Source organism: Cnephaeus nilssonii (assembly GCF_951640355.1).
Source record: "Cnephaeus nilssonii genome assembly, chromosome: X".
NCBI classification, from domain to species: domain Eukaryota; kingdom Metazoa; phylum Chordata; class Mammalia; order Chiroptera; family Vespertilionidae; genus Cnephaeus; species Cnephaeus nilssonii.
Genome location: NC_137071.1, coordinates 8,913,078 through 8,936,140, shown reverse-complemented (window position 1 = coordinate 8,936,140; position 23,063 = coordinate 8,913,078).

Here is a 23,063-nt window from a genome sequence, read left to right as displayed (position 1 = left end):
ACAGTTTAAATGTTGAATTCATTCTTAGACCTAATTAAAGTAAAAATTCCTCTGGAAAATAAAAAGGGCTATTTACCATATGATCCAGTATGCCATCCCTGGAGAAGTGAAAACTTGTTTCCACAAGGACCTACACAGGAAACTTTATAGCAACTCTACTCATATTTGCCAAGAGCTGCAAACAACCCAAATGTCCTCCACCAGGTGAATGGATGAACACACTGTGGTACGTCTATGCTACCTAGCAAGAAAAAGAAATAACTAATGATGCAAACAACAACATCAATTATGCCGAGTGAAACAAGATACTCTCAAAGCTCATTTTCTTTATGATTCCATTTACATGACTTCTGGAAAAGGCAAAAAGTATAGAAATGGAGAATAGGGTTCAGGAGTGGGAAGCAAGGGTTTTGCAAAGGAGCAACCCAAGGGATGGTTAGTTGGTGTTTTTTTTAAGTGATGGCATGTTCTCTATCCTGGTTTTGGTGGTGGTTACACAAACCTACACATGTGTTAAAACTTATAGAACTATATATAAAAATAATTTTATAATATGTCAGTTTTAAAGATATTTTAAAAGACTGTGCATACCAGTCTCCAAAAGACAAAAGAGATGTATATTTAGCTACATTGTGTACCAGTAATCAGATTCTCCTCCTTCCCCCAAATCTGATTTATATAAAGTGAGAGGGAAGAAAGATTAAGGAGGCATTTGTGGCACCTGGAGGTGGATTTGCAGAGAATGTGACATGGGTTGAAAAAAAGGCATGGGTGAAGGGAGGGTAAAGAGCAAAGAAAATGAAGTCTGGGAAACCATGGAGTTTTCTGACATCACTCTTTTGCCCAAGGAACTCTGAGACTCAGAACCATAATAGCACTGATCCCAAAAGTTGAGCAGGTGAGATGACACTTGTTAAAGCCAATTACATAGCCCCCAATTTTTGTTCTTCAAGAAAGAGAAGCTGGGAAGAAGAGAGCTGAATAAAAAGGGCAAAGCGGGAGGTGAGCAAACTAAGAGAATAGAATTCGTTCTCTTTGGTACTTCCACAGTGAATATTGCTTTCCACTGAGTGTAGAGCAGAGGTGAGTCTGCTCTCCTTCAAAGGTTGTGTCAAGATCACCTGCCTAACCAAATAATGTCCTGGCATTGCTGAATGAGCCATACAGCCTCTTGTCAATTCTCAGTCCTTAAAAGAAAATTATCCATCTACTTACACTTTGGCAGGAGGCTGGTTTTTACAAAGATAAATAATAATTGTCGGATAGAAAAAAGATGGCGACCGGCAGGAAGGTAGGGAGAGAGAGAGTGTGAGTGAGGAACCCACAGAGGAGAGTGTAGATGTGTGTGGTGTGTGTGTGTGTATGAGATAGGGTCAGTTAGATTCTGCAGGTCTTCCAAGGGGCTCCCGAACAGGGCAGCCCTAGACGGCGGAGCCCCGCGCACAAAGCGGACACTTCTCGGCGGCTGGTGCGGACGCAGAGACCACGCCATCTTGGGAAACAGAGCTGCCTGAGACTCGGATCCTGGCTTCTGACACAAACCAGGACCCTGCAGCCACTGGGGACAGAGAACTGCTATCACAGCTTCAGACAAACAAACAAGAATCCAGACTTCCCGGCAGATTTCCGTGAGTCAAAGAGCCTACCCCCCTCCTCGCAGGCACTGATAGCGCCATAGTAACTGATAGACCCGCCCCTCCCCCAAGCTGCTGAGCGCCCACAGGCGTGCGGAAAGCGCCATAGTAACTGATAGGCGCGACCCTCGCCCAAGCTGCTCACAGGCGCGCGCACAGACAGCATCATAGTAACTGATAGGCGCGCCCCTCGCCCAAGCTGCCGAGCTTTGCGCAGGGACGCGCTCCCTCTTAGGGAATTTGGCGCGCGCTCGCGCACGGGACAGAAGCAGCTCCCCGTCGGGGAAATCTGTCAGTGCGCACAGAGGGCTCCCCTTCGGGGAATTTGGGGGAATTTGGCTCGCGGGTCACAGCTCCCCCTTCGGAGATTCTTAAAAGCGTGCACAGAGGGGCTTCCCTTTGGGGAATTTGGCGCGCAGGACGGACTCCGCCCCCCTTCTGGGACTTTGGGAGAGTGCACTGAGCCGGCTCACCTTCAGGTCTTTAAGAATGTGCGCTCTAGCCGGTTTGGCTCAGTAGAGAGAGCACACACAGGACGCAGCCCCACTTCAGGGAATTTGGCACGCCGGACACAGCTGCCTGGGATCCCTTACTCACAGCGCATTCACACTAAGAGCCAGCGACCCCAATTGTTGGTGCGTGCACACACAGGGACCCTGATTCTCAACGAGAAACCGCACAAGGCAACAGAGACTTTGACACTCGAGTCTTGGTGCAGACACAGGGAAACTCTGACTCCTGGCACATGCTAAGGATCTCATTCTCGGCACATACCAACAGTGTGGTGCAGACAGGGCCCCTGATTCTAAATGTGCACACAAGACCACACGGAACACTGGGGACACTGATCCTGGGCAAGTTTGGTTCCCACCAACCAAAGACAGTCACACGTCCTAGTGTCAGAGCACTTCAGTGAAACTAGGGTGGAGCGAAGTCCCCACAGCACACGGCCCAGGTCCACGCAAACAGAAGCTTGAGCTTTCTGGTAATAGCCAGAATGGGGAAACGAAATAACTCACAGAGGAAAGAAAATGTGGAGTCGCCAAGAAAGGAAATTAGTGAAAATGAAGCTTGCAACATGACCGAAAAGGAGTTCAGAGTAATGGTCATGGAATTTATACATCGGATGGATGAGAAAATCAACAACTTATGCAAGAATCAGGAAGAAATGAAAAGTGATATAGCTACAATCAAAAACACCATGGAAAGTTTCAACAGTAGATTACAAGAAGCAGAGGACCGAATTAGTGAGTTAGAAGATCAGGTACAGAAACAAGCTCAAGCTGAACAGCAATTGGAGAAAAAAATTAAAAAGCAGGAGGAAAGCCTAAGGGAGCTTAGGGACAACATGAAACGAAGTAACATGCGTATAATAGGGCTGCCAGAAGGACAAGAAGAGCAGCAGGGATTAGAAAATCTATTTGAAGAAATAATGACAGAAAACTTCCCGGATATGGGAAAGATAAAAGTTACGCAAGTAAAGAGAGTCCCAAGCAGGATCAACCCCAAAAGACCCACACCAAGACATGTCATAATTTCAATGGCAAATATAAATGATAAAGAGAGAATCCTAAAGGCGGCAAGAGAGAGACAGAGAGTTACCTACAAAGGAACACCCATCAGATTGTCAAATGATTACTCATCAGAAACACAACAAGCTAGAAGTGAATGGAAGGAGGTATACAAAGTGTTGCAAAGCAAAGGACTGAATCCAAGAATACTATATCCAGCAAGACTATCAATCAAAATTGAAGGGGAAATCAGGAGCTTTGCAGACAAAAAAAGCCTCAGGGAGTTTATCACCACCAAACCAGCAATGCAAGAATTGCTAAAGGGAATACTGTAAAAAGAAGAAATAAACAGGTAAGAAGGAATACAGACACAAAAATAGATATGACTGCAAACAAATACCTTTCAGTAATAACTTTAAATGTAAACGGACTAAATGCTCCAATCAAAAGACATCGAGTAGCTGAATGGATAAAAAAACACGACCCATGTATATGCTGTCTACAAGAGACCCACCTCAGAACAAGAGACTCACACAGATTGAAAGTGAAGGGATGGAAAAATATCTTTCAGGCAAATGGAAATGAAAAAAAAGCTGGGGTAGCAATACTTATATCTGACAAAATAGACCTCAAAGTAAATGCCATAACAAGAGATAAGGAAGGCCACTTCATAATACTAAAGGGAGAAATCCAACAAGAAGAAATAATTCTGGTAAACATATACGCTCCCAATATAGGAGCACCCAAATACATAAAAAAACTCCTGGAGGATATCAAGGGAGAGATTAATAGCAACACAATCATAGTAGGAGACTTTAATACCCCACTATCACCACTGGACAAATCCTCTAAACAAAAAATCAGCAAAGAAACAGCAATCCTAAATGACTCACTAGACCAGATGGAATTAATTGACATCTTCAGAACATTCCACCCCAAAGCCACAGAATATACATTCTTCTCAAGTGCACATGGGTCATTTTCAAAGATAGACCATATGCTGGGTCACAGGCAAAGTCTCTTCAAATTCAAGAAGATAGAAATTATATCAAGCATCTTCTCAGATCACAGTGGCATAAAACTGGAAATCAACTACAATAAATACAATCCAAAGAAATCAAACACATGGAGACTAAACAGTATGCTATTAAACAAGGACTGGGTCACCAGAGAGATCAAGGAAGAAATAAAAAACATCATGACAACAAATGACAATGAAAACACAACAATCCAAAATCTATGGGACACAGCGAAAGCAGTCTTGAGAGGGAAGTTCATAGCTCTACAGGCCTATTGCAAAAAACAAGAAACAATGGTAATAAATTACTTAACCCTACAACTCAAAGAGCTAGAAAAAGAGCAGCAAGAAAAGCCCAGTGTAACCAGAAGGAAGGAAATAACAAAGATCAGAGCGGAGATAAATGACATAGAGACCAAAGAAACAATACATAAGATCAACAAAACCAAGAGCTGGTTCTTTGAAAGGATAAACAAGATTGATGGACCTCTAGCCAGGCTCACCAAGAAGCAAAGAGAGAGGACCCAAATAAACAAAATCAGAAATGAAAGAGGTGAAATAACAACAGACCCCGCTGAGATACAAAGGATTGTTACAAAATACTACGAACAACTCTATTCCAACAAACTGGACAATCTGGAGGAAATGGACATATTCCTAGAAAAATATAACCTTCCAAAAATCAATCAAGAAGAATCTAAACAGCTCAATAGGCCAATAACTATGGACGAAATTGAAGCAGTCATCAAAAAGCTTCCGGCAAACAAAAGCCCGGGGCCTGATGGCTTCACAGGAGAGTTTTACCAAACATTCAAGGAAGAACTAAAACCTATCCTCCTCAGACTATTCCAAAAAATTCAAGAGGAAGGAACACTTCCAAGCTCCTTCTATGAAGCCAGCATCACCCTAATACCAAAACCAGATAAAGACAACACAATGAAAGAGAATTACAGACCAATATCCCTCATGAACATAGATGCCAAAATCCTCAACAAAATTCTAGCAAATCGGCTCCAGCAGTACATCAGAAAGATCATACACCATGACCAAGTAGGATTTATCCCAGGAATGCAAGGATGGTACAATATCCGCAAATCAATAAACGTGATACATCACATAAACAAATTGAAAGATAAAAATCACATAGTCATATCAATTGATGCAGAAAAAGCATTTGACAAAATCCAACACCCTTTCTTGATAAAAGCTCTCAACAAGGTGGGAATAGATGGCTCATACCTCAACATAATAAAAGCCATATATGATAAACCCACAGCAAACATCATACTCAATGGACAAAAACTAAAGACATTTCCCCTAAGAACAGGAACAAGACAGGGATGCCCACTCTCACCACTCTTGTTTGACATAGTACTGGAAGTATTAGCCATTGCAATTAGACAAGAAGAAGAAATAAAAGGCATCCAGATTGGAAAAGAACAAGTAAAGCTGTCTTTATTTGCAGACGACATGATCTTGTACATAAAAAATCCGAAAGACTCCGTCAAAAAACTAATAGACTTAATAAATGAATTCGGCAATGTAGCAGGATACAAAATTAACGCCAAGAAATCTATGGCCTTTCTATACACCAATAGTGAACTTACAGACAGAGAGACTAAAAAGGCAATCCCATTTACCATCGCACCAAAAAAATTAAGATACCTAGGAATAAACTTAACTAAGGAGGTAAAAGACCTATACACGGAAAACTACAGGACACTGAAAAAAGAGATAGAGGAAGACGTAAACAGATGGAAGAACATACCATGTTCATGGATTGGTAGAATCAACATCATTAAAATGTCCATACTACCCAAAGCAATCTATAGATTCAATGCACTCCCCATTAAAATACCAACGGCATATTTCACAGACCTTGAAAGAACTCTCCAAAAATTCATCTGGAATAAAAAAAGACCCCGAATAGCCACAGCAATCCTGAGAAAGAAGAATAAAGTAGGAGGGATCTCAATACCAGATTTCAAGCTGTATTACAAAGCCACTGTTCTCAAAACAGCCTGGTACTGGCACAAGAACAGACATATAGATCAATGGAACAGAATAGAGAATCCAGATATTGACCCAAACCACTATGCTCAATTAATATTTGACAAAGGAGGCATGAACATACAATGGAATAAAGACAGTCTCTTCAATAAATGGTGTTGGGAAAATTGGACAGATACATGCAAAAAAATGAAGCTTGATCACCAACTTACGCCATACACAAAAATAAACTCAAAATGGATACAGGACTTAAACATAAGACGGGAAACCATAAAAATACTAGAGCAATCCACAGGCAGCAAAATGTCAGACATATGCCAAAAGAAATTCTTCACTGACACTGCCCCTAGGGCAATGGAAGCTAAAGAGAAAATTAACAAATGGGACTACATCAAAATAAAAAGCTTTTTCACAGCAAAAGAAACCATCAACAAAACAACAAGAAGGCCCACTGCATGGGAGAACATATTTGCAAATGGCATCACTGATAAAGGTTTAATCTCCAACATCTACAGGCAGCTTACACAACTTAATAAAAGGAAGATAAATGATCCAATAAAAAAATGGGCAACAGACCTAAATAGAATCTTTTCAAAAGAAGACAGAAGGAAGGCCAAGAGACACATGAAAACATGCTCAACGTCACTAATTATCCGAGAGATGCAAATCAAAACAACAATGCGGTACCATCTCACACCTGTCAGAATGGCTATCATCAACAAATCAACAAACGACAAGTGTTGGCGAGGATGCGGAGAAAAAGGAACCCTCGTGCACTGCTGGTGGGATTGCAGACTGGTGCAGCCACTGTGGAGAACAGTATGGAGTTTCCTCAAAAAACTGAAAATGGAACTCCCATTTGACCCAGTAATCCCACTCCTGGGAATATATCCGAAGAAACTAGAAACACCAATTAGAAAGGATATATGCACCCCTATGTTCATAGCAGCGCAATTCACCATAGCTAAGATTTGGAAACAGCCTAGGTGCCCGTCAGCAGATGACTGGATCAGAAAACTGTGGTACATCTACACAATGGAATACTATGCTGCCATAAAAAAGAAGGAATTCTCATCATTTGCAGCAACCTGGGAGGAATTGGAGAACATTATGTTAAGTGAAATAAGTCAGTCAATGAAAGAAAAATACCACATGATCTCACTCATTTATGGATAATAAAGAACATTATAAACTTGAACAAAAAGATAGATACAGAGACAGTAAAGCATCAAACAGACTGTCAAATTACAAGGGGAAGGTTAGGGAGAGGTGGGGGAGATAAGAGATCAATCAAAGGACTTGTATGCATGCATATAAGCATAACCAATGGATGCAAAACTCTGGGGGGTGGGGGCATATATGGGAGTGGGGTGTGGGGAGGGCAATGGTAAGATATGTACACATATAATACCTTAAAAAAAAAAAAAAAAAAAAGAACAAAGAAAAAAAAAAAAGAAATTACAGTTACTTTGGGATTCATATAACTTCTAAGAATAAGTAATGATTGTACACTATGTAATCTATGAATCCCATTTATTGCTAAGATTTAATATGTCATGAGACTCTGATTTGAATGCATAGTATTTATTCTATGTTCTGTTTCAAACACTATTTTTCTACTTCATTGTGCCTCTTTATTTTCCCATCCCAAGTAATATTCTCTCTGTCTCTGAAGACTTAAAGCTCCATTAAAGCAAGGATCTTCCCCACAAAAAAAAATAAAAAATAAAAAATAAAAAAAATAAAAAAAATAAAAAAAAAAATAATAATAATAATAATAATTGTCAGTTAAACAAGCCTTCATGACTTTAATAGTAAGTCTCTCAGCTGAGTCATTTGCCTTTGGGAGCAAATGTTTATTCCATATCTAATTCTAATTTAGTGGTTCTCAACTGAGGACAATTATGCCCTCCATGGGACACTTGTCAGTGTCTGGAGACATTTTTTGTTTTATTTTCACAACTTGGAAGGATATGCTAATGGCATCTAGTGGGTATAGGCCAGGGATGCTACTAAACATCCTACAATGAATGCCCAGGACTGCCTCGCAACAAAGAAGTACCTAGCCCCAAATGTTAATAGTGCCAGGATTGAAAAACCCTGTTCTAATAATACTTGAAAAACTTCCATTACCTAATTTATATATCACCTTTTCCTGAAATAACTTTTCCTCAGAGGTTTTTCTAACACATGTGTGATGTGGCTGAGGGTCTGGTTAGGTTTCTTGACTTCATAAATGAAGCTGCTGATCAGCACAGGAAGCTGTGAACTAAATGCAGTTGCTCTGACTCAAAAGCAGAGGTGCTGTGAGACTGCACGCTCATCCACATATGCTAAGTACACTTTCCACATTTGGTACTTTTTACGGGGCCAATAAAACCCACGCTGCTTTCTCAGGATCTCACAAAGATCAATCAGTGTTCTCCATGGAAACATCTCCCAGTTCAGGCAAGGCAAAGAAAATGTGACACCTCTGTGAAAGGGCAGTACTTCTTATTCCAAGGCTAATTACAGATAAGATGATGAGTATTTTTATGCCTCCTCAAAGCTTAAAAAGCATGATTTCCTTTTTCTTTTCAATGTAATAGCCAGAAAAACATGTTAATTTTCACTTTGCTTTTTCATTGTAGAACAGAACATGAATAGATCCAAGGAAATCACCAAGCTCCCTCTGTACTCCCTTTCTTGTCCTCATCAGCTCCCTCTCTCAAAGGTGCAGCTGTCCTCAGTTAAGTAATGATGCATTCCTGTTAACCTGAATGTAGAGTAGCCTATTCTCTGCATATCCCCCAAGACACAAGGAATAGGAGGCAAAGAAAACCCAAGTCACATCTCTTTCAGTGAGGGTTTAATAGAAACATTAAGTTGCCATTCATTCTCAAATTAATTCTTCCTCTACATGCTGAGTCTTCTTTCTTGCATCACAGACACGTGGGTTTTTCATATATTTCATCTCCTGTCCTATCCAGGCTCAAATCATCAGAACAAAGGTATATTATGCCTCTGCCTTGGTTCCTTGTTCAATTTCTTGTAAAGAAAGAAAGCAATGAATGGTGTTGAGTATAAATGGAGGCAGGTGTGCCACACCTTGCCTTCCATCTCTTGTCTGACATTTTCAAACACCTAATAGAAAAATTGTGCAATAACAGGGCCCAATTTGTTGCCATTTCTAAAATGCCTAAAGCATTAGATGGATGTCTAACAGCTCTAGGCCATTTCTTCCATCTACACATTATTATGAGAGCAATACATTCACTGGGATGACAAGGACATTTATTCAAAGACCACCAGCCCCAAAGGCCTAATTTTCTGCACAGAGACTCTTTTCTATAAAGGAGTAATATTTCAGCCTGAACTTAATAGCTACCTTACTATGCTAAACTCTACAAGCTACTTGCATTTATGTCATAGTGAAGTTACCTTGGGAGAAAATGACCACCTAAAACACAGTTCTGGCTAGAAATTTCAGTCACTGAGGATTTGGGGATGTAGGATAGGTATTGAAAACACATGTATTAAATCAGTAAACAGTAAGTCTGCCATTCCAGGTTCTATGACAGGTCCAAAATGACCTGCCTTCAAGGAGTTTAAAATATAACTGAACACATAAGACAAATATACAAATAAAAAAACACTAAAACTTAATTTAAGAACACTACAGATGTTCTACTTATCGCACATATTACTTATTGCAAATTCTATATGATGATGGTTAAACATCAAATCCAAAAGAGTCCAACTTACTTCTGAAAGATCCAAAGAATATAATATCATATGATACCCAGATGACATCAAACACAAATCAAGTCCTGGTTTTCTGAAGACATCAAGGTATGGCAACCATATGTGGAGGATTTCTAGAGTAGTCCCAATTTCAAATATTTTATCATATTGCCAGATCCGGTGCTGATTTTTAATTCAGAAAATATGGTCACAATACGTAGAGTGAAGTGCTGGGTTCTCATCAGTTGGCTATCTCCAAACCTCACCATAGGAAGAGTTTCCTAGAGAAAGTATTTTAGAGTTAAGGAATCCCACCATAAGTGGATGATTATCTCAAGGAAAGAAGGTAGCACTTGCTCTTTGTAACCTTATGTTTTGAGAGATGCTTCTCACTTTTGAAACTTTGAGCACCTGAAAGTCAACCACATTACCTATCATCATGGTAGGGATTCTGAAAGCATGAGAAACAGAGTTCCTGCTTCTTGTTAGCAATGTACTTAATTAAAGAGCAACATCCCTGAGACACAATGAAGACATTGTTTAAAAAAGAAAAAAGCAATGGGTATTTTTATCCTTGTTAGGCTCTTTATGCCAGGGTACATAAAATGAATTGTTCTCCAATTAGCCACATAGCTCATGACCCAAGGTTATGCTTACTTATAAAGGAAGTGAAGAGAATCGGGATTTGGAGAGAGGGATGGATTCCTCAAGCCTGATAAATACAACAAAAAACATCCCAATGTAAAATAGCTCCTAGATTGCCTCCACAAACAATTTCTTTTTCACATCTCCCTATTTTCTCTCGAGTGGAGAGTTTTCAAAAGAACCATTGGGTCAATAATAAGTTGGCAGAAAATGCTTCATGCTGCTTGTTCTGTCAGCATGTATAGACTCCTTTAATTCTCAAATGACTGTCTTTGGTAAACTTCCTGTTGTTATGAGTTAGGGGTATTGATGTGTGATGAATAAATTGCATCCACTGGTTATTGTCAGGAACAGAGTTAAATTACATGTTTAAACTGGCATTCTTTTCTTAAACCTTATTGCTAAATGAAGCATGAGTGATATGACTATGAAAGTCCTTCCTGACTCCAAGCAGAGTAAAATAAAAACTTGCTAGATTATTGGTCGCTATGGGATAGGAAGAAAAATCCCCAACACCCTACCAATATCAGAAGGACTCTGGAAATCCTTTTCTCTTTGAGCCATTCCTCTGTCCTTCTATACTATGAAAGCTAATATCTCGATGTAAGACCAACAATTAAATGCTTGTGCTCTATTTGAGAGGAAGAGTAAGATAAGAATTAACTCATTTATGAAGTTAGGAACGAATAACTGAAGTATATGCAGTTCGGGCATCATTCACAATTCTTCAAACTTTGGTGGGGCAAACCCTGCCCTAGTCTTTCACAACCTCCCATGATTCCTTGCTTCTTTCCTAATGCCTTTTAATGGGAACAGAAAATAGGAAGAAAAAGTTTAAATCCACAATCCTATTAATAAGGAGTCAATCCAAATTCAGGATTCTGCATAACTGTCTTCTTAAATTATATCAATATATTCTAAATAAATTAAAATTTTATGCAAACAGGCATATGGATTTCATACAGCTACTAATTGCTTACCAAATGAACTTGACTTTTAAAAAATCCACTTGATTTTTTTATCCCCAACACATTTTTGTTCTGTTGTATGGAATATATAGGAATCAAAACTATTTATTTAATCAGCAAACTATTTGTTCAAATAACATTGATAGAGTTTCTTTTTTTAAAATATATTTTATTGATTTTTTACAGAGAGGAAGAGAGAGGGATAGAGAGTTAGAAACATTGATGAGAGAGAAACATCATTCAGCTGCCTCTTGCACACCCCCTACTGGGGATGTGCCCGCAACCAAGGTACATGCCCTTCACTGGAATCGAACCTGGGACCCTTGAGTTCGCAGGCCAACGCTCTATCCACTGAGCCAAACCGGTTTCGGCAACATTGATAGAGTTTCTAATATCTAACCAAAATTCAGTTCTTAAAAAGCTCAGTCTAAGTGGGAAATTTTATCCAAGGTGAAGAGTCATAAAAAAATTTTAAATCATTTGGTAATATTGTTATATATAACAGTGCTATTCTTATTCAGAAACAATTTTTAATAATGTAAGATTTAAAAAGCAAATAACTATGTGAAGAATCAAGATTTTCTGAATAAAAGAAAGAAAATTATAAAATCAAAATTAAGTAAAAACACAGTGATGTTAAAGTTAATTGGGATTTATCAATATGAAGTCATTCTGGCTCTACATTAAAATGCCCTAGTAGCAATGTCACCCCAGTTACTAATAAAATATGTAACCTTGAAACTCTTCTTTTTTTACCCTAATACCTATTCCTCATTCAAAGGAACCAGCAAGTCCTTGGAAAAATGGCTGATTCTAGGCCTGGAGCAGAGAAGGTACAATTAGAGTCTAAGACAACTTATGAGCAAGAAAGAAAGAGCTTTTAAAGATTAATTGGATCCTGTCAAAAGGACACAGGAGTCAGATTGAAAGTGCCCCGCCTATTGGCCAAACTTGTGACAAATGAGCATCAAAGAGAACAATGTAGTTATTTGAAATATATTGAATCTATGAAAATCCATAAATCAAAAAGAGAAACCCAGGGAAAAAACTCATTTGGCACCATTCAGGGCAACTCTTTAACCAATTCCTTCTTTTGAAAGTTGGTGATCAAAGGAAAAGAGTTAAGCATTTACCCTGGAAAGTAGCCAAATAGACCCAATTGATAAAAGACAGCTCCTCATTCCAGAACAATCCCAATTAAATACATTTAAAAGGAATACTAGTATTATACAATCACCATTTTTGAAGCCCCCAAAGAAATTATTGATTCAGGCAAGGATTGTCAATTGGTGTTTTGTTTGTTTGTTTGTTTGTTTAAATAAGAATGTTGCCAAAGAAAAAACAAGCAATCTTAAAGCTCTGGTCTCAAAGAGTAAAACTTAAGTATAGGTAGAGCAGCAATTTTCAATCTTTTTCGTCTCAGAGCACACATAAATAATTACTAAAATTCTGCAGCATGCCAAGAAATATATTTTTACCAATCTGACAAAAATGGGTATCATTTTGCTCCATTTACACTGGATGACTATTGTTGTGTTGGCTCTTGTCATTTTTTTTTATTTGACAATCTAAGGGAAAAGAGGTCAGTGCCCAGGACTAAATAGTCAGAAATTGCATCTTCCCTAGCTGGTTTGGCTCAGTGGATAGAGCGTCGGCCTGCAGACTGAAGGGTCCCAGGTTCGATTCCAGGCCAGGGAACATGCCCAGATTGGGGGCTCAATCCCCAGTGTGGGGTGTGCAGGAGGCAGCCGATCAATGATTCTCTCTCATCATTGATGTTTCTATCTCTCTCTCCCTCTCCCTTCCTCTCTGAAATCAATAAAAATATTTTTTAAAAAAGCTCTTGCGACACACAGGTTGAAAATCGCTGAGGTAGAGGGATCAAGCTGTCATCACCCTAATCCATGCCTCCGTCTTTGCATCACTAATGGTAGAACAAGAAGATATCACATGTCACCTGATGTGATGCATATTATGTACTCATCATTTGTGATCATTTCAGTGGCAAATGTTTAGCATATACTCATGAAGCTTTTAGAGCCAACTTCTAGTTTACAGGAAGTACAGATAAATTAACAAAATGACACCGCAAGGAAGAAACCACACACACCTAGAAAGTAAAATATTTTCTTAAATATATTTTTATTGATTTCAGAGATAGAGAGATAGAAACATCAGTGATGAGAGAGAATCATGTATTGGCTGCCTCCTGAATGCCCCACACTGGGGATCAAGCCTGCAACCCGGGCATGTGCCCTGACTGTGAGTCAAACTGTGACCTCTTGGTTCATAGGTCAATGCTCAACCACTGAGCCACACTGTCCAGGCTAGAGAGTAAAATATTTTTATGGGCCACTTACCTATCAGTAAGTCAGGATCATGAAAAATAGACTGCTTTGGAATAAAAGAGACTTAAGGGAAATAACCACATGCAATGGGTTGTCCTAGGGTAGATTCTGATTTGTTAAAGGGCATTTTGGAAACCATTGGAGAAATTTGAATATCGACTAAATATTGGGTCATATTAAATGAGCACAATTTTAACTTTAAGTGTGATCATATTATATTGCCTAAGTTTTTTTAAAAGATGCACTCTCAGTAGCTTATTTAGCGTGCTGTGTAGCACAAGCCTAGAACTAAGTGTGGTCCATGGACCAAGCCTAGAACTAAGTGTGGTCCATGGACCAAGCCTAGAACTAAGTGTGGTCCATGGACCAGCAACATTGGCATCATATGGGAGCTTGTTAGAAATGCAGTCTCAATCACCATCCCAGACCTACTGAATTCGAAGTCTGCATTTCAACAAAATCCCCTGGGAATTCCTCCCCACACTGCAGCTTGAGAAGCACGATTGTAGTGCATTATCTTGCTACATGAGAAATCAATGAAGAATGTTGACAGGAATGCCAGTTGGTTCTTCCTCAAGTTCCCTGTGCACGAATGTGCCCCATTCCCTCCCAGAATGGATTGAGACCTACTTTCTACCTCTATAAGTGGTAGGGCAGAAAAGGCATTACTGTGGTGGCCCCTTGAGAAAAGAGCTTGTTTTGAGTTTCCAGCAAGCAAGCATCAAGACTCAGACATTCTTGGTCATTTTGTCCTTAGGCTTTGGGAGGGACTGACATAAGAAGAAAGGGATGCCCACTTAGCCACCCAGATCAGTAGAAACAATCCTGGCAACCAGTTTAGTAACAGATGCTCCAGCCAGATGGCCCTCTCATTCATTGTACACATGAAGAAACTGAGATCTATTCACTCAACAGATTCATTCAACAGATATTTATTGAACACTGTGCTTGGGATACAGTATCTAGAAGTGCATTCTAATGAGGGAAGTGGACAATAACCAAATAGATAGCTGCTCTGAAGAGAGAGCAGGAAAAGGGAATAGAGAAAAGCTGAAGTGCCTTTTATAGATGAAACAGTAAAGGAAATCTTCTCTAAGATGCCATTCAGGCAGATCACTGAAGGAGTTAGCACATGGATAACTAAGGCAAGTATATTAAGGCCAGAGGGAATGGCAAAAGCAAAGGTTTTGAAGTAAGCAGGGAGGCCAGTGTGGCTGAGGAGAGAGAAGGAAGGGAAGAATGAAAGGAGATGAGGTCAGTAACATGGTAGGAATGGGCTTGGGGCAGGGGAAATAGTGTAAGGACTCGGAGGCCATGATATGAATTCTCAGTTTTGTTCTAAATGCAGTGGACAAGGAAGTGATATATTCTGACTAGCGTTTTCAAAGGATCGTTCCACCTGCTAATGTTGAGAACAGATTGTAACAAAAGTAAAAGCAGGGACACTGATCCAGACAAAAGATGATAAGGGAAAAGAGAAATTATGGTGATTTGGACCAGTGGTGATGATTATATATCAGAATCAGAATATTTCTCTAAGAGCTGGAAGGATTACTGAAAAATTGGTATGAAGTATGAGAGAAAGAGAAGAATAAGACTGACTCCAATTTGGGGCTTAAATAACTGTGTGGACTATAATCCCATTATAGATCAGGAGTCAAAAAACTTTTTCTATAAAGGGCCAGATGGTAAATATCTTCAGCTTTACAAGCAAGACAGACTGTGTTGCAACCATTCAACTCTGCTGTTGGAGTGTGAAAGCAGCCATAGATAAGTAAATGAATGTGTTCATGGCTGTGTTCCAATAAAACTTTATTTACAAAAACAGATTTTCTAATGATCATGCAGCTGATATGAATCTAGGATAATAATGTAGAGCTACCCATCCTCAATCTGGTGTCCTTTATGTTGTTCAGCCTCTCCTAAAAAAATTGCTCCTACCACTGACAATCCTATCTAATAAAAGAGTAATATGCAAATTGACTGTCACACCAAGACACAAGATGGCCACCCCCATGTGGTCAAAGATGACTGCCCCCCATGTGGACACAAGATGGCTACCACAAGATGGCAACCACAAGATGGCTTGCAGGGGAGGGCAGTTGTGTGAAGTTAGGGGTGACCAGGCCAACAGAGGAGGGCAGTTGGGGGAGACCAGGCCAGCAAGGGAGGGCAGTTGTGGGGTACCCAGGCCTGCAGGGGAGAGCAGTTGGGGGGATCCAGGCCTGCAGGGGAAGGCAGTTGTGGGGGAACAGGCCTGCAGGGGAGGGCAGTTGTGGGCAATCAGGCAAGCAGGGAGGGCAGTTAGGGGTGACCGGGCTGGCAGAGGAGGGCAGTTGGGGGGGACCAGGACTGCAGGGGAGGCCAGCTGGGGGGTGGGGAGGCCTGCAGTGGAGGGCAGTTTGGGGGGACCCAGGCCTGCAGGGGAGGGCAGTTGGGGGGGATCAGGCCAGCAGGGGAGGGCAGTTGGGAGGACCAGATCAGCAGGGGAGGGCAGTTGGTGGGGGACCAGGCCTGCAGGGGAGGGCAGTTGGGGGGGACCCAGGCCTGCAGGGGAGGACAGTTGGAGGGGACCAGGCCTGCAGGGGAGGGCAGTTGGGAGCCATCAGTCCTGGATTGTGAGAGGGATGTCCAGCCACCCATTTAGGCCTGATCCCAGTGGGATCGGGCCTAAACGGGCGGTCGGACATCCCTCAAGGGGTCCCAGATTGGAGAGGGTGCAGGCTGGGCTGGCTGAGGGACACCCCCCACCCTGTGCACGAATTTCGTGCACTGGGCCTCTAATATATAAGAATCACAGTGTACAAGGCCAGAACCAGTTTAAATGCTACCAGGTACTCAATGAGGACCTGGGCATCTACAAATCGCAGATGAGAGGTTCAGCAATGCACATCCCTGAGAGAGGGCAAAAAAGTCTCTTGTTATGCCCTATTCTAAGCAGGATATTCACATGTGCCCTTTTAATAGGGTGTTCCATCTTGTCCTACTTGCATCAACCTTTAGTAAAGTCACCACAATGAACTTGGGTCATGCTGTTCTTTGTCAGAGTAAACCTGCAAAAGATTGCTAGTTATTTCTTTCAGAAGCAAGAAAAGAGAAAAATGTCCTATTGCACCATTTCAATAGCTCTAACAAGATAAACCAAAAGTTGTGATTTTTTTTCCTTTTTGACTCTGCCAAGAAATAGAGAGGGAGAGGGTAGAGAGAGAGGGAGAGGGTGGAGAAAGAGAGGGAGAGAGAGAGGGGGGAGAGAGAGAGGAGAGAGAGAGAGAGAGAGAGAGAGAGAGAGAGAGAGAGAGAGAGAGTTATGGCTGTATTCCCTGTAATAACTTTTAATTACTGCAATGATTAACAGCCATTACCTTTTCTGTTTCCTCGGGCCTTTCTGACTGTAGGTCATAGAAGTTAGTAGCATCGTGGCTTCTGAAGGAGGTCTCTGTTTCTCAACTGTTATTGGCTTTTGTCCTTATTGGCAACCTCCACATTTGCAGCTGTAGTTTATTTCTGTGTGCCCTTCATTAACCAATCATTCAAACTCTTCATGGGTTTCTCATCCTAACTTCAAGGCCCTTTAAGCTCTTCTAGCTCATGTTCAGCCACTTCCATAATCCTCTCAAGAGTATAGGGAAATCTGGATCTTCTCTAATACCACTAGGAAGTGACAAGAAACATGGGAAGTGGTATCAGTCACTTGCAACCTAGACCCTCCTAGATGTGCCCCATTTCTACTCCAGATGACACATTATGGGGAAACCTTAGTTTCTTAAAAATAAAGCACAAGTCTTTCTACTCTAAAATTCCCAAACTGGTGTGAAGGATTTATCATGCTCATATCCAGTGGCATGCTGGAGCAGCTCATATTGACTTGCTAGAGCCAATTGTTTATATCTCTTTCCAGCACCATAATCAATGATGCTGTGTTGGAAACTTGAAATTGGCCATACATGGTAGGAATATTTGAACCACAGAAAGTGGAAAATACCACATATCAGGGCTTTTTTTCTTTGGTAGCCATCTGTTAAACATTTACCAACACAGTATCACTGCCTATACACGCTACATGACTTTATGGGGATTGGGGATGCAGGTGTAACAGAGCCCCTTCTCAAGAACACATCAATGTTTAAGCTTCTCTCTGTCTCTCACTCTTTCTCGCTCTCTCTCTCCCCTCCTATGCTCTCTCCCTTTTCACCTCTCCTCTCATTTGCTAATTTGTGAAAGCTTCGAAGTATAATGCAATAGAACTCTCATTAGGAATTCTTCCCAAATCTATGTTTCAGGCACCTAGCTCCCACCTCCACACATTCTAATTACATTGGTGTGAGTGCAACCTTGGCACTGTGACTGTGGATTTTAAAAGCTCTCCAAATGATTTTTAACATGGAACATATATATGTGATGAATGTCCACCAAAATCAATTAAAAGTGAGTCTTTACAAGTCCAGGCACTGATAGGTTTTACTAGTAAAACACCCCCAGGTGATACTGATGCAAGGACAAGATTGCAAACTACTGGTTTATAGTATAAATGTTGGCTCTATTGGTATTAAAAATGATGCTAGTGAAGCTCAAAGCCTTTTCTCTGAATCTATTTGTAAACTCAAAAGCTGTGAGATGTCATGTCTTTCTATTTACCTGCTATTGAAGGTTTTTTAAGCTCTCAAGGTGACAGTGATCTGCAACCCACTGGCCAACACCCTCCTTAGACTGCAAGTACCATGAAGGCCATGGCTATGTGATACTCAATCTCATGTCCCTGGGATATAGCATAGTGCAGTGATGGCGAACCTATGACACGCGTGTCAGCACTGACATGTGTAGCCATTTCTGATGACACACGGCCGCATGCCGAGGATGAAACATTTGCTGCTCCTGAGGATGAAACATTTGCGACTAGAGTCTTAGAGTTAGTTTTTTCCTCAAAGTGACACACTACCCGAGTTATGCTCCGTTTTTTGGTGAAGTTTGACACACCAAGCTCAAAAGGTTGCCCATCACTGGCATAGTGGCTGGCATAAGAGTTGCTCAATAAATGTAGCCCAGCCAGTGTGCTCAGTGGTTGAGCATTGACCTATGAACCAGGAGGTTACAGTTCAATTCCTGGTCAGGGGACATGTCCTGATTTGCAGGCTCAATCCCCAGTGTGGGGCATGCAGGAGGCAGCTTATCAATGACTCTCTTTCTCATCATCGATGTTTCTCTCTCTCCCTCTCTGAAATCAATCTATAGATAGATAGATATAGATAAAGATAAAGATAAAGATATAGATATATAGATATAGGTAGATAGATTTCAGAGAGGAATCCTATCTAATAAAAGGGTAATATGCAAATTAACCGTCACTCGGTCACAAAGATGGTAGTGCCCATAGCCACAAGATGGCGGCTCCCAGTCCCCTCAGCCCCGCCAGAGTCCCCCAGTCCTGGGGGGGGGTATCTACTGAGAGCCGGCAGTGTGAGCAGCCTGGCAGAATGCTTGCTTCGTCACCACAACGACAAGGCAAGCATCCCGCCCCGGCTGTGGAGGGCCTCTGGGGGACAGAGGGACTGGCCCGGAGAGGAGACGGCGGGCCTGCCTCCCACAGAGAAGCAGTGCAGCTCCCTCCCATCTCCTGCAGAATTGGCGAGGGTCCTCCCAGCTCCCGTGGGCGCCAACGGCTCGCTTCTGCCTCCCATGGAAACTGCATAGCTCCTGTGGAAGTAGCACGGCTCCTGGCAGCATGCTGCAATTCCCGCCAGCTCCCACGGAAGTGGCGGGCAGCCTACTGTGTGCGATGTCGCGCGATAGGATACTAGTCTACACTAATAAAAGAGAAACATGCAAATTGATCATCACTTCACTACACCCACCAGCCAATCAGGAGGGAATATGCAAATTAGAAGGACAAAGATGGTGCCGCCCAGCTGTTCCAGGTGCGGAGTGGCTGGGCAGGGAAGGACGCCTGCTATGAGAGGGAGGGCAGGGGGCGAAGGGATCTACAGGAGCGGCACTCGGGCCGCAGCAAAGATGAAGATTGCAGACTCTGGGTCTGCAGCGAAGGTGAAGATGGCAGACTCCAGCCAGAGTCTGCAGCAAAGACGAAGAGGGCAGTCTGCAGTGAAGATGGCAGACTCCGGCCGGAGTCTGCAGCGAAGGCAGCAGACACCAGCCAGAGCAAAGGCCTGGGTCCCAGGTGCTGGGGGAAAACCGGTGCTGGAAGCCAAGGGAAGGAAGGCCTATTGCACGAATCTCTTCGTGCAACGGGCCTCTAGTATATCCTACCTAATAAAAGAGTAATATGCAAATTGACCCTAACTCCGCTACACCCACAAGCCATGCCCACAAGCCACACCCACCAGCCAATCAGGAGCATATATGCAAATAAACCCAACCAAGATGGCTACAGCCACAGAGAGCAAGGTTTCCCAGGCAACGGAGGAAGCCAAGTTTTCCACCTGCCCTTGCAGGCCTAAGCCTCCACTCAAGCTACAAAGTTTCAATTATAGAAGGTAAACAAATCCAAACAGAAATGGCGGCAGCCACTGAACTGGAGAGAGCAGGCCAGGGTTGCCCCCGGCAATGGAGAAAGCAAAGCTTTCCGCACACCCTGGCCAGCCCAGGCCTCTGTTTAAGGCTACAAAGTTTCAATTATAGAAGGTGAATTAATCCCAACAGAAATGGCTGCCAGCCATGGAGCAAGCAGGAGGCTTGGCTCCCCTCCAGGCTACAAAGTTTCAATTGTAGAAGGTAAATAAATTCCAGATACCAAGGCCTCCGCTTGGGTCGCCAGGGGGCGTGGCTGGCCTGCAAACCACCACAGGCCCCTTTCTCGCGCCACGCCCCAAGGGAACCCCCATCCTGATCCGGAACACCCTTCAGGGCAAACCAGCTGGCCCCCACCCCTGCACCAGGCCTCTATCCTATCTAATAAAAGAGTAATATGCAGATTGACCATCACTCCAACACACAATATGGCTGCCCCCAGGTGGTCAAAGATCCTGCCCCCATGTGGACACAAGATGGCCACCACAAGATGGCCAGCAGGGGAAAGCAGTTGGGAGGCACCCGGCCTGCAAGGGAGGGCAGTTGGAGGCGATCAACCCTGCAGGGGAGGGCAGTTAGGAGTGACCAGGCTGGCAGAGGAGGGAAGTTGGGGGCAAACAGGCTGGCAGGGGAGCAGATAGGCATCAATCAGACTGGCAGTGGAGTGGTTAGGGGGTGATCAGGCTGGCAGGCAGAAGCGGTTAGGGGCAATCAGGAAGGCAGGCAGGCGAGCAGTTGGTAGCCAGCAGTCCTGGGTCCCAGATTGGAGAGGGTACAGGCTGGGCTGAGGGACACCCCCCCTCCGTGCATGAATTTCATGCACCGGGCCTCTAGTATATAATAAATATAGATAGATATTTAAGATCTTGTAATTTCTTATTTTATCCCAACCAAGGAAGAAAGTGATAAGGATATCCCTAAAATTCTGATCCCAGGGACTCTAATAATTAGATTCTCATAGTCACTCATTTGCTTGGGCACCGAATAACGATGACACTAGTGAAGGTTTCCCAACCCTTCCTTTGTACAGTGAATATCTACAGAATAATTCCATGTCATTTGGAAGTCTGAGGGAGATCTATGATCAATTATGTTCACAAAGAAGTAAGAAATCCCTCCCAGGAACTGTTTAATGGAAATAGAAGAATACTGCAGCAAATTTCCTTCTCAGTGGATAACTCCATTCAAGTTGAGGCATGAGAGTCCATCAATAAATATGGCAACATGAGACCTTATTCTATGACTTCCACTGCAACTTCTTATGCTTGATTATTTTTTCATTTGGAACAAACTTACTGAATAGATATTTTGTGTAAGATTCAGAGCTATAAGACATACAAGGAAAATTTGGTATGATAAAAGGACATTAGAATTTCATAGTATTTAAAGTTTACAAAGTACATGGCACATTCTAAACTCTATACTTCAAAAGTCTTACTCAACTAGTTCATTTGCCAATAAATTTACAAAGGTATTTAGTACCTCCTTCCCTCTCTTTGCCATGGTTACAGCAAATTCTAACACTTTGGTTTCTACATGTAAAGCCAAGCTCACAGGAAAATAAGTTATTACTTTCCAAGGAATAATTTAAGAATTTCTATAAAGATCTCACAGCCAAAACACCTACCTTCCTCACCCACATCCCAAATTCCAATATTTGAGATTTTCCCCTGCCTGATATCCTGCTGAGAGTAGTAAGAGAAAACTCTCACAACTTAATGAATTTATCAGCTGCATCCTAATCCCAAGAAGCATGGGAGGAGAGCAGGATCAGTGAAAGTTTGGAGGAAAATAAAAGAAATGCTGGGAAGCATGGAAAACAAATTTCCCCATCTCTGTATCCCACTTAAGGTCAGTGCTAAGCACTGCTCCATTTCTGCTTTGGGTAAGGTGATCATACACTCAAAATGTCCAAGAACAGACTTACTTCTACTCCTTCCTTCTCAAGAAGCTCCTTAAATCTGTTCACTTTCACTTGCTTGACATATTTTATTCATGTTGTTAAACCTTCTGAATATGAATTGCATGTAACCATCTCCAGATCACCTGAGGGGGAAAAAGTATTTCTCAACAAGGGCACTTTGGATGAGACAACTCTCTTCATGCTAGACATTTTCTCTCCCTCCTCCACCCCTGTAAATGGAACTAGCACGCCCCCTAGTCATTGTGACAATCAAAATGCTCCCACACACTTCCAAATGCTCACTCGAAGGGTGGTACTGGCGTGGGTTCAGAACGCTCAGTTTTACACCCTAGCAAGTAAGACACAAAAGGCTCACAGTCATTTTGTAGAGGCATTTTGCTTATTTGAACTTTGAAGTTATCTTCTTATCCTATCACCTTCATTAACAAACCAAAAATTAGAAATTATCCCATCAGGTGAAGCCTTTCTACCAGAAATAGCAAGAAGTCAACCAAAAAGGATGCCCCCTTCCCTCTTGCAAGAACTTAAGCATCATATATATTCCTCTTAAGCCTTCTCTGAATTAAGTTGTTCCCAATAAAACTCCAAAATATTTTAAATTTATGTTGAAACCTTTGAAGAGGATCACTGAAGTAGTGATGTCTGAGACATTACTCAACACAATTTGAATTTGACCTGTTTTGTCTAGGGGTGGAACATTTCAGTGTCCCCCAGGGGGCGCCATAACCCCTTCACAAGTCTACCAGCCCTCTGCTCTGTG